At 45.8% G+C, this 10,997-nt stretch overlaps 1 long non-coding RNA gene across 1 annotated transcript; it reads right to left on the reverse strand.

Moving 5' to 3' along the window:
* Positions 1-1,655: 1,655 nt before the first annotated feature.
* Positions 1,656-10,557, reverse strand: LOC129524929 (uncharacterized). Its single transcript, XR_008668899.2, has 3 exons — positions 10,311-10,557; positions 4,440-4,613; positions 1,656-3,366 (listed from the first exon to the last, which is right to left on the reverse strand). It is a non-coding gene; the product is annotated as an uncharacterized lncRNA (long non-coding RNA).
* Between the last annotated feature and the right edge of the window lie 440 nt (positions 10,558-10,997).

Genomic DNA, 10,997 nt, shown 5'->3' on the forward strand with positions numbered 1-10,997 from the left:
TGGTGTGGAGCTGCCCAATTACAATTCATGTCAAATTGTAATTCCCAGTGTTGGAGGTGAGGCCTGGTGGGAGGTGATTGGATCATAGGGGGGGTTTCTCATAGTTTAATGCTATGCTCCTTGGTGTTATTGTGGCAATAATGAGTGAGTTCCTGTGAGATCTGGTTGTTTAAAAGTGTGTTGCACCTCCCCTCTCTCTCTTCCTCCTGCTCTGGCCATGTGAAGTGCTGCCTCCTTCTTTGACTTCTGCCATGACTGTAAGTTTCATGAGGCCTTCTTCTCAGAAGCTAAGCAGAAGCCAGCATCATGCTTCCTGTACAGCCTGCAGAACTGTGAGCTAATTAAACCTCTTGCCCTTATAAATTACCCAGTCTCAGGTATTTCTTTATAGCAATGTGAGAATGGACCAATACACTGATCATAAATGCATGGGAAGAGAACCAAAGAATCTTCTTCCTTTGGATCCCAATCGGACTTTGTCCTGTGTGTCTCTTCCCTTGATTGATTTTCTTGTTTAACTTTCAACTGTTAAAACAAACACACACACACATTCTCATGCTATGTATAGTGCTTTCTTGGGTTCTCTGAACCATTCTAGAGAATTATTGAACTTGAGGGTGGTCCTGGGGACCCCTAAACTTGCAACTATTGTCTGAAGTAAGGGACTGTTCCATCAGACTTTGCAGTTTGCTAAACTGTACTACAGCCCCTAACTCTAGGGAAATAAATGCTGACTCTTATCCAGTTTTGTGCCTCCCTCCAGGACAAGGCATCCCCAGAGCTAAAGGGACATAGCTTTCCTCTTTCTGGATCACACCCCTGAGTGTGCTGGTGACTGGAGTTTGGTTGTTTGTGCTGGGGTGTCCACGTGGGTGAGAATGAGTCCTCCCACAGCACAAAAGGAATGAGAGAAGAGAGAGTGAGCTATGGAACAAAGGCCTGGAGCCAGGGTTAGCTCTCCCCACACCACCATATTCCACTGTGGAATTCCAGACAGTTGAGAATTCTAAATTTGAACTTGGACTTCAAGGTCATCATGACAGTATTTTTTTGAAAGCAGCAAGCTACAGCATATTTTATTTAATAGGTCGTTAGCTTGATTTACAGCCTTTAAGTATCTAAACATGTGGTATGTAGGTCTCTATTCGTACTCTTGCCTCATCCCCCGAAGTGTCAGGAGCCAGCCTGTTGCTGATTGTAAAGATTCTGTTTTTAGAGGCTTCTGCTCGATGGTAGTGTCTTTTAAGACAGGCTGTTAAAGGTTAACAAAGCATCACATCTACATTTTCACAGATGATCTTGAAATGTATGTAACAGGATGTTAAAATGGGATTTTACTTGTCTCATTTTCTGCTGAGGTTTCAAAAGGCTAAGAATAAAACAGTAAACTAAGTACTCCCACATTCCAAAATGAAGTGCTAGACCACTGCTCTAGGTTATCTATTGCTGCATAACAGGATGCACCAAAACTTCACAGTATAAAATAGGTCTTTTATTTTCTCAAAATTATTTGGCTCAGAAATTTGTACAAGGCACAGAGGGAATGGCTCACCTCCATGACTAAAGTCTGGGACCTTACCTGGAATACCACATAGCAGGGAACCTTACCTGGAATACCACATAGCTAAGGTGGCTTAACTGGGTCATATGGCTGGGGACTTGACGCTTCTGTTGGTTTCATTCCTCAGCTTTCCTTTGTGTGCCCTTTCCATGTGGCTAGCTTGGGCTTCCTCATAATATGGTGGTCTGATTCATCAGCCTTCTTACATGCCTGCTGCATTCTCTCCTGAGAGAGAGCTGAAGATGCCAGGCCTCTCAAAGGCCAGGCTAAGCACCGGCACAGTATCACTTCCTCCATGTCCAATTGGTCAAGGCAAATCACAGGACTGGCCCAAGTTCAAAGAGGAAGAGCAGGAATTGCCTCTACTTCTTGATGAATGGAGCCAATAGAGAAGGAAATCACATATAGGGAGAGAAGGAAATGATGGTGGCCACCTTTGGAGATAACATAGAACTATCCACACAGACTTGCAAAGGAGGGAAGTGACAATGTTTTCCAACCCTTAGCTCTAAGCCAATCAAAGTTTTAAAAGGTTTAAAGTCAGAAATGAGAAAGAGGGCTTCTTTGGAAAAAGTTGTTGGAGCACTGAGGCACTTTTCTTCTTGTGCTTCTCCTTCACCTCAAGCCTAGTAGGAGGGGCTTCAGGGAGACATCACACTTTGATCCATCTTTCCAGTTTTGACTTTACTGGTTCTCATAATGCAGCTTTTGGCATTTTCCCTCCAGCTACATACACCATGTTTGAGGAGAACTAGCCTTTTGTCCACCCATGTTTGTAGCAGTGTTGATGTTATCCACAACACGCTAAAGGTGGAAGCAATCCAAGTGCCTGTCAATGGGTGAATGGATAAATCAGTTATGATAGGAATCTCTCCAGCCCATGTGAAGAGTGTGAACCTTGAAAGGCCGGCTCTCTCAAGGTTCACACTCTGGCTAACAGGACCTAAATTCAATTTAGAGCCAAGCGGCAACTTGCTGACTAGAAGTCACACATGTTTTTGAGTTCCCAGAAAACCCACATCTGCTTAACTTTGGGACTTTCATAGCTTCCTGTTCTTGTTTATGTTGCCGGAACCAACCAATAGACTATGACCTGTGTCAACAAATCAGAACTCAGCAAGCATCAACCAATCAGATTAAGCAAGTTTGAATCCTTTATTTGCATAAGTGGACCTGAGTGGGAACAGGGCAGGAACTTTCTCTATAAAAGCCCAGCCCCTCCTTTGTTGTCTGGAAAGCACCTTCATTTTACACTGAAAGCTGCATTCCCCTAGTTTGAAAACTGTTTACAGGAATAAAGTCTCTTTCCTCCAAATACCTTTTCAGAGAACTATTGTTCACAAGGGTTATCCACCAAATCAGAGGATCCCAGATCTGTGTGCTCGGAGCCTTCAATACTAACAAGGCTGAGAGCTGGGGCACTCCCCTACGCACTCCAGGTCTTATTTATGTAACATGAATTTCCTGCTGGACCTCAGTTCTCTAATTGTGTTTTTATTTCTTGTTGCACAATTAGGCCTCTGGGAAATATCAGTGTAAAAAGTTGGGTTTTTCATGAGGGTTCTGAGTCAGACAGCAGTAGGAAGTGGGGAGGTTAGGGACAAAGGAGAGAAAGGACCCATCCTCCCCCATTTCACTTTTGGCCCAGGCCCAGCACCATCTGGATCCCTTCCCACTGGGGCTCCCCCAGGCCTTGCAGAGCACAGAATGGCATCCTTCATTAGGTTACGATACTTATCAAGTCCAACAAGGTATGGATGACCCAGCATGGAAGTCTTGAGAACACCGCATTCTGCCCTGGCTGCCTGCAAGGAAACACAAGGCAGTCTTTGTTTTTTGTTTGTTTGTTTGTTTTGTTTTTTGTTTCATTTTTTTGAGATGGAGTCTCACTCTGTCACCCAGGCTGGAATGCAGCGGTGGTGATCTCTGCTGACTGCAACCTCTGTCTCCTGGGTTCAAGCAATTCTCCTGCCTCAGCCTCCCAAATAGCTGGGATTACAGGTGTGCACCACCACACCCAGCTAATTTTTGTATTTGTAGTAGAGATGGGGTTTCACCATTTTTGCCAGGCTGGTCTCGAACTCCTGACCTCTGCTGATCCATCCGCCTTAGCCTCTCAAAGTGCTAGGATTATAGATATGAGCCACTGTGCCCAGCCTCTTGAAGAGCAGTCATCTGAGAGCTGTATTTGAAACCCAGATGATAGATCCATTTGTGACAAACGCTTAGAATGACTGAATCTGGGCTTCTTCAAGACTCTCCTCCTCCCTTCACCCATAAATCTCCCAGAAAGCCATTCACTAGCCTGTCATGGTTTTAAATGTGGCCCACAGTTCCTTGTTACTGACTCCACCTTGGGAGGTGAGGTCTATACCTCTCCCTTGAATCTAGGACGGCTAGGGACTGCTCCCTCCAATAACATATAGCGGAAAGTAAGTCAAGGTGATGGTAGGGATAGGGTCTATAAGGCAGGCAGTGGGCACCGCCTCCCCCAAGGACTGCCCCTCTGGGCTCTTTAGCTGTCAGTTTGAGCTTGGCCCTCTGGCTGTCCCTGTTCCTGCCCGGTGCATAACCACGTGCATGAACAAGCAAGCCATCTGGAAGTGTGTCCTCCTTCCTCCACTCTCTCAGCCCCCAGCCCTTTGAGTTATCCAAGAACCATAGAGCAGGGACAAGCCACCCTTGCTTTGGCCCTTCTGAATGCCCCAGCCCCGATCAGCCAGCATCTTAAGATAGTTGTTTCACCTACGACCTTCTGGGGTGCTTTCTCACACAGCATTAGCAACTAGAACACTGTCTCTGCATCTCCCCTTCAACTAGAATTAATAGAGCACTTAGTTGGCTAAATAAATGTTTAAAATTGAGAACAAGGACTTACCCCTAGTGAAGATCCAGGTACAAGTATTCTCCTGAGAGAGAGCTGAAGATGCCAGGCCTCTCAAAGGCCGGGCTAAGCACCGGCACAGTATCACTTCCTCCATGTCCAGTTGGTCAAGGCAAATCACAGGGCTGGCCCAAGTTCAAAGAGGAAGAGCAGGAATCGCCTCTACTTCTTGATGAATGGAGCCAATAGAGAAGGAAATCACATATAGGTAGAGAAGGAAATGATGGTGGCCACCTTTGGAGATAATGTGCCACCTTTGGAGATAATGTACCACCTTTGGAGACAGGCCAGGTACAAAGGCAGGATCCCTTGTTTTGTTTTGGGGTTTGTTTGCATGAGAACATGTGTTTCTCCAGTCCTTACATAGCTTCCACAAAGGCAGCCTGGCCCTGGAAAATTTCCTGAGCCTGGTTTGGATGGGGGTGATGGCAGCAGATTCCCCCACCTTTTTTTTTTTTTTTTTGCTTCCTGGAGCTGCCGGGAGATGAAAGAGTCAGCAAAAGTCAGGTCCGACAGACTTCCTGCTACTAGGACACAGATCACAGCCCATCATTTTTTTCAAAGGCTTGGGGCGGGAGAGGGGGAAGGAAAGCAACAATATGAGGAAATTTACATGGCAGCCTTGGGATTCACCTCAGATTTCCTTTACAGGAAGGAGGGGACAATATTATTACTGATTCATTGATTTTTCAAATGGGAGAGAGTTGAAGACACACGGGCAGGAGCTGATGGTGCCCGTCAGCATTCATTCTGCAGTTGGAATTGATTCTTTATACAACATACATCTTTAAGGAGTCTCCAGAGAGTGTGTGAAGCAGCGTAAACTCAATCCGTATCGCTCGCCAGATTGGGAATTTCCTATTTGCCAATTTGTGTGATCAACTCCATAGGACAGGTTGTGTCCTGTTTGTTTTACGGTTGAGTGAAGTGAGTTTTCAAGACCACTCAGCTAAGGCGTGGCAGCCCCAGGGTTTAGGCTTCAAGTTCTTTGATGGCAAGTAATAGACAGAGAGTCTAGCTAAGTTAACCACAAAGTCACAGGGGAATTTATTGGAAGAGTTTGAGGGGGCTCCTAGGATTTTAGAACCAGGCTTACAGAGGACAGGGACCGGGTGCTTTCTTGGGGTTTTAGGATATGGGGGCAGTCTTATCCAAGAACCACCACTCGAATGAATGAACTCTGATGGCTTTCTGTCTTTTCATCACTCTGTTTCTTGTCTTCCTCTACACAAGGAGGGATTGCGATTCAAATCCCAGAGAGGCTCCTGGGTTAGGAAGAGCTCACTTGGTCTTGCTTGTGTCAAGTGAATATCCCTTAACCAGAGAAAGGCATGGAGCCTTGAGTAAAAATCTCCTCCAAACTCATCTCATAAGGGAGGAGTAATTCTATCCTCCATCCCCCAAATTGGAATGCAACTACCAAAGAAGGAGGAGTGGATGCTGAATGACCACAGGAACAAAATCTGCCCACTCCGTCAGCACTGTCCAATGCCCAGTCCAGAGTCTTCTCACTGCCTTAGCTCCATAGGGGACTTTGTACTCCTACAGAGCTCTGTACCTAAGATGATATTACCCTGCCCTTCCATGAAATGTATTCCAAGAGGGAAGAATGCCTAAGGGAACAAACAGAGGGGCTTCTCCTCTGGGTTACATGTGGACTCAGCTGGAATAAACTTTCGAACCCCGGGCAGATTAGAAGTGCATCTTATTTATTACCTTCTAGGCTGCTCTCTATAAGGCATTTTTGCCTGAGCCACAGGCTTGATAACAAATGCAGTAAAAGTGGGGAAAATGCTGATTTAATGTAACAATATGGGATGGTGATGTAATCTATGTAGTAAACAAGAGTAGCTATTGAGTTATAAATAATCATTTTATAGCAATCTTGAATATCTCTGATACCAGATGTGTAGTAAATACAATCACTTTATAGAACTTCCTTTCCTTTGAAAAGATGAGGAAATGATTTATAATATAAAGTTACATGTGTGCCGTGCGCTGCTCACATGGGCCTTATTTTGTGCTTGTGGTTGGATTTGTTTAACTCTTCTTTGATCACCTCAGTAGAATAGGCCTGGTTAAGTGTTCCCTGGTTTTGTGTCCCTAAACCATGGTATAGAAAATTGGGGTCATTTTGCTACATCTAGTCAGTCCCAATGCTGGCCTATTGCTTTGGGAATCTAAGTTGCATATCCACTGAATAAAGTGTCACCCTAAAAACTAGCTTTGTGAATCTAGATTGCATACTCAGTGAATGAAGTATACGAAGCATATTGTCCAAAAAGTTCATTGTTTTTTTTTTTGTTTTTGTTTTTGTTTTTGTTTTTTTTGAGACAGAGTCTTGCCTTATCACCCTGGCTGGAGAGCAGTGGTGCCATCTTGGCTCACTGCAACTTCCACCTCCCGGGTTCAAACGATTCTCCTGCCTCAGCCTCCCAAGTAGCTGTGATTACAGGCGTGCACCACAGCCCCCAGCTAATTTTTGTATTTTTAGTAGAGACAGGGTTTCACCATGTTGCACAGGCTGGTCTCGAACTCCTGACCTCAGGTGATCTGCCCGCCTTGGCCTCCCAAAGTGCTGGGATTACAGGCATGAGCCACTGCGCCCGGCCTCATTGTCTTTTCTTAGACCTGTGATTTTTGAAGAGCTCAAGAATTTTCCCTCACCTGGGCTTTAAGTCTTTTAGAGGAAGCCTTCATAGAATTTTGAAGGCAGAATTTCTAACAGATTTTGATTCATGACACCCTCTAAGATGGCTAAATCCTGGACATTCCCTCTAGCTCTGTGATCCTTTTTTGTTTCCTTGCTTTTCCACTCAACATAACCACCATCCTGAAGTCTGTGTTCAGGAGTCTCTTACTTTCCTTTTTATGTATTGTTATTTCATCAATATGCCTTCCAGGAATTTTTTTTTTTTTTTTGAGACAGGGTCACACTCTGCTGCCCAGGCTGGAGTGCGGTGGAGCGATCGATCATGGCTCACTGCAGCCTCCACCTCCTGAGTGCAAGCCATCTTCCCACCTCAGCCTCCCGACTAGCTGGGGCTGCAGGTGTGTGCCACCACACCTGGCAACTTCTAAATTTTTTGTAGAGATGGGGTCTCCCTATGTCACCCGCTGGTCTTGAACTCCTGGACTCAAGTGATCTGCCTGCCTCGGCCTCCCAAAGTGTTATGATTACAGGCATAAACCAGCTCGCCCAGCCTGAAAAATATTTTTATATTTATTGTTTTTAACCCTATAAAATTAAACTGGTTAACAGCTACATGGGTGTATTCATTACATTATTTTGGCTCCTTTTGAGTATCTTAATATTTGATACATTTTTACCATTTGCATATTTCTAAAAAAAAGTTTCTAAAAATTCTTCTAAATATTTCTATGGTTTAAGAAAGAGAAACAGTGGTTTTGAAAGTTGATGTCCAGGAATATCTGTGGACATATGTTTTTCAAGATAGCATCACATGGTGAAAATTTGGCTCCTTGTAAAACTGGGATTTCCACTGAGATCATTTAGAAAATCTTTATAAAGTATAACGGCAAGTGTGGGAAGAGATTCCACTATAAATGTATCAGGTTTATCATCCACCAAATAAATGGTGTGACATCAGAGAACAAAGCCACGCCAATTTTCCGAGGCCTATGCCTCGCTTTTCTGACTTCTTGTCTTTCCCCATCTCCTCTCTCATCCATCAGCATTTTATCCCTAGCCCCGCTCAGTCTTCTCAGGAAGTCAGGCACTTCCAGGGATTAGAAAAGCACATCCCAGACATGCATCCCTATGTGGCGCCGGGAACTCAACATTCTTTTTCTCCTAGGAAAATTTGCACTTCTGAAAGAAGACCTAATTCCATTAGGGAGGTTAGTGCTCATAGCCATGATTTTCACAAAGCTGGATAAGGACTTGGGAAAGCATGTCTCATTACCCGGCTTGAGGCACTTGGGAAGTTGGGAGGACAGTTAGGTAGGTTTAAAAAAAAGTCATTGCGAAGGGCCGGGCGCAGTAGCTCACACCTGCAATCCTAGCACTGTGGGAGGCCGAGGTGGGCGGATCACTTGAGGTCAGGAGTTCGAGACCAGCCTGCCCAACATGGTGAAACTGTCTCTACCAAAAAATACAAAAAAAAAGTTAGCTGGGAGTGGTGGCGTGCACCTGTAATCCCAGCTACTCGGGAGGCTGAGGCACGGGAATCACTTGAACCCTGGAGGTGGAGGTTGCAGTGAGCCGAAATTGGGCCATTGCACTCCAGCCTGGGTGACAGAGTGAGACCTCGTCTCAAAGAAAATGGTGAAGCCCTCCTTTCTCTTGCACATCTCCATGGAGAATCTTTGATGCCAATAAAGAGAGAATACTTCCCAGCACCCAACACCATGGCAGGCACAGAATTAGGAGCTTTTCGGATGTTCCCATATGAAATCAACAAACTTTTGCAGTGGACTTTGCTATTTCCATCTTACAACTACAGAGGCTGGGACTCAGAAAGGATAACTTCCTTACCCAATCTCACAGCTTGCAGGTGGCAGCATTAAAATGCCCACTTAGCTGTCCCTGTCTCCCAAGCCCACATCCCTGCCAGTATGCTGGGATATACTGCATTTCCTTTGTCCAGAGGTTGTGTGAAAAACACCTTGCTCTGCTTCCAAAATAAAGAGAGAGATGCTTATTGCTTCTGGCCAGAATAGCCTTCTTAACAGTGAGGGGCAGAGTAATCTTTGCTTTGCCCTTCAGAGAACCATTGAGTTCAGTTTTTGCCAGTTATCAAGGTTCTGCCAGCAGGTGAGTGAATGACAGGTAGCAAGTTGAAATACTTAGCGGCTCAAGCCAGTAGCTTCTGGACCCATTAATCTATCTTGGTCTGGACCTGGAATGATGTGTCCACACTTTGTAGGACCCTTTCTTCAAGAAAGCAGCTAGAGGCCGGGCACGGTGGTTCACACCTGTAATCCCAGCACTTTGGGAGGCTGAGGTGGGTGGATCACTTGAGGTGAGGAGTTCGAGACCAGCCTGGCTAACATGGTGAAACCCTGTCTCTACTAAAAATACAAAAATCACCCAGACATGGTGGCGCATGCCTGTAGTCCCAGGTACTTGGGAGGCTGAGGCATAAGAATTGCTAGAATCAGGGAGGCGGAGGTTGCAGTGAGTTGAGATCATGCCACTGCACTCCAGCCTGGGCTACAGAGCAAAAGAAAAGAGAAAGAGAAAAAGAAAGAAAGAGGGAGAGGGAGGAGAGAGAGAGAAAGAGAGAGAGAGAGAGAGAAAGCTAGAACTTGCCTATGATTCATTTAGAATACACCTCTGAACCTCCAGAAATGTTTCCCTCGTTGCAATAGTATTTTACCTCTTCATCAAATCCAACTTTACTCAACAACCTTGGATACAATTAAAATTGGATGACAACAAAGGAGTTCAGGAAATGCCACCCCAAAACATGATGCTTTGGTATGCTGAATACTTTGAACTGAGGGCTCTTGGGGAAAAGCAGATGCCGGCAGACGTTTCCCTGAGCTCCCCTTATCTGCCAAGAGACAGATCCTCCCAAAGGAACTCGAAGGTCATGAATCCCCTCTGGGAATCTTACCAACCAGAGAAGAAAAACTCAGATCATGAGAAAGGAGAATGAAGGTTGTGTTACCACCACCCTTAAGAAGCCCCAAGCCCCTATTCCTTTCAGTCGCTCAGGATGCTAAATAAAAGCTTCAATCATCTGACCCTTTTTGGAAGCTCCTAATTTGGGGGACTCCCATGCGTAATTAACTATGGTTTTTCCCTGTTCATCTGGCTTACATCAATTGAACTCATAGCCCAGCCAGGGAACCTAGAAGGGTAGAGAAAGGCATTTTCTGCTGTTCTACAATACTTACCTCTGTTATTTCAGACAGACTGGCAGAAGTCTGTTGGATAAATTTAAGGTGCTGGAGAGGCTGTATCCTTGGAAGCTTTATCTTGACAGCACTGTCTGTCCCAGTTAAAGAGTCAAGTTTCTGCAGCTCAAGACAGATGCACTGTAGCCCAGCTCGGCCCTGCTTCAGACTAGATGGGATGAGGACTGCAGAAGTAGGGGGTGAGAGACAAGGAGAGCAGAGCTACTCCCTGAGCCCTTCAAGTGACAGAGCCGTCGCGCACCTATGACTCACTGTGGCCCTGCCTCCCTGTGGGCATTGGGGGCACCACCCCAAGGAGACACTGCCCTGGGCCCTGCCCAGGAAGGTTGGCCCAGCTCAGAACCCTGGCCGAGGACAGTGTGCATTCGCACTCCACTGGAAAGCAGCAAGGAGCTTACAAGCATGACTCGGGCTTGGAATCAAGGCCTTGTTTTCCACTCCTCCCTGCCAGGGCCCCTCAATCATGATCCTGGACACCCCTGCACAGCCCGTCCCAGCCCGTCTGTGAAGAGCTGGCAGGCAGTGGCCAATTTCATGGGGCTCTAGGAGTTTGGCCAGCAGAGAGGAGGGAGAGATGGCAGCCTTCTTTGTCCCTGGAAGCCGAACTGTGCTCTAAGCTACTTCCCAAATGGAAAACACCCCCAACCAGGTGGCTTCTCAGGGCCA

This window comes from Gorilla gorilla, chromosome 8 (assembly GCF_029281585.2).
Source record: "Gorilla gorilla gorilla isolate KB3781 chromosome 8, NHGRI_mGorGor1-v2.1_pri, whole genome shotgun sequence".
Lineage (NCBI taxonomy): Eukaryota > Metazoa > Chordata > Mammalia > Primates > Hominidae > Gorilla > Gorilla gorilla.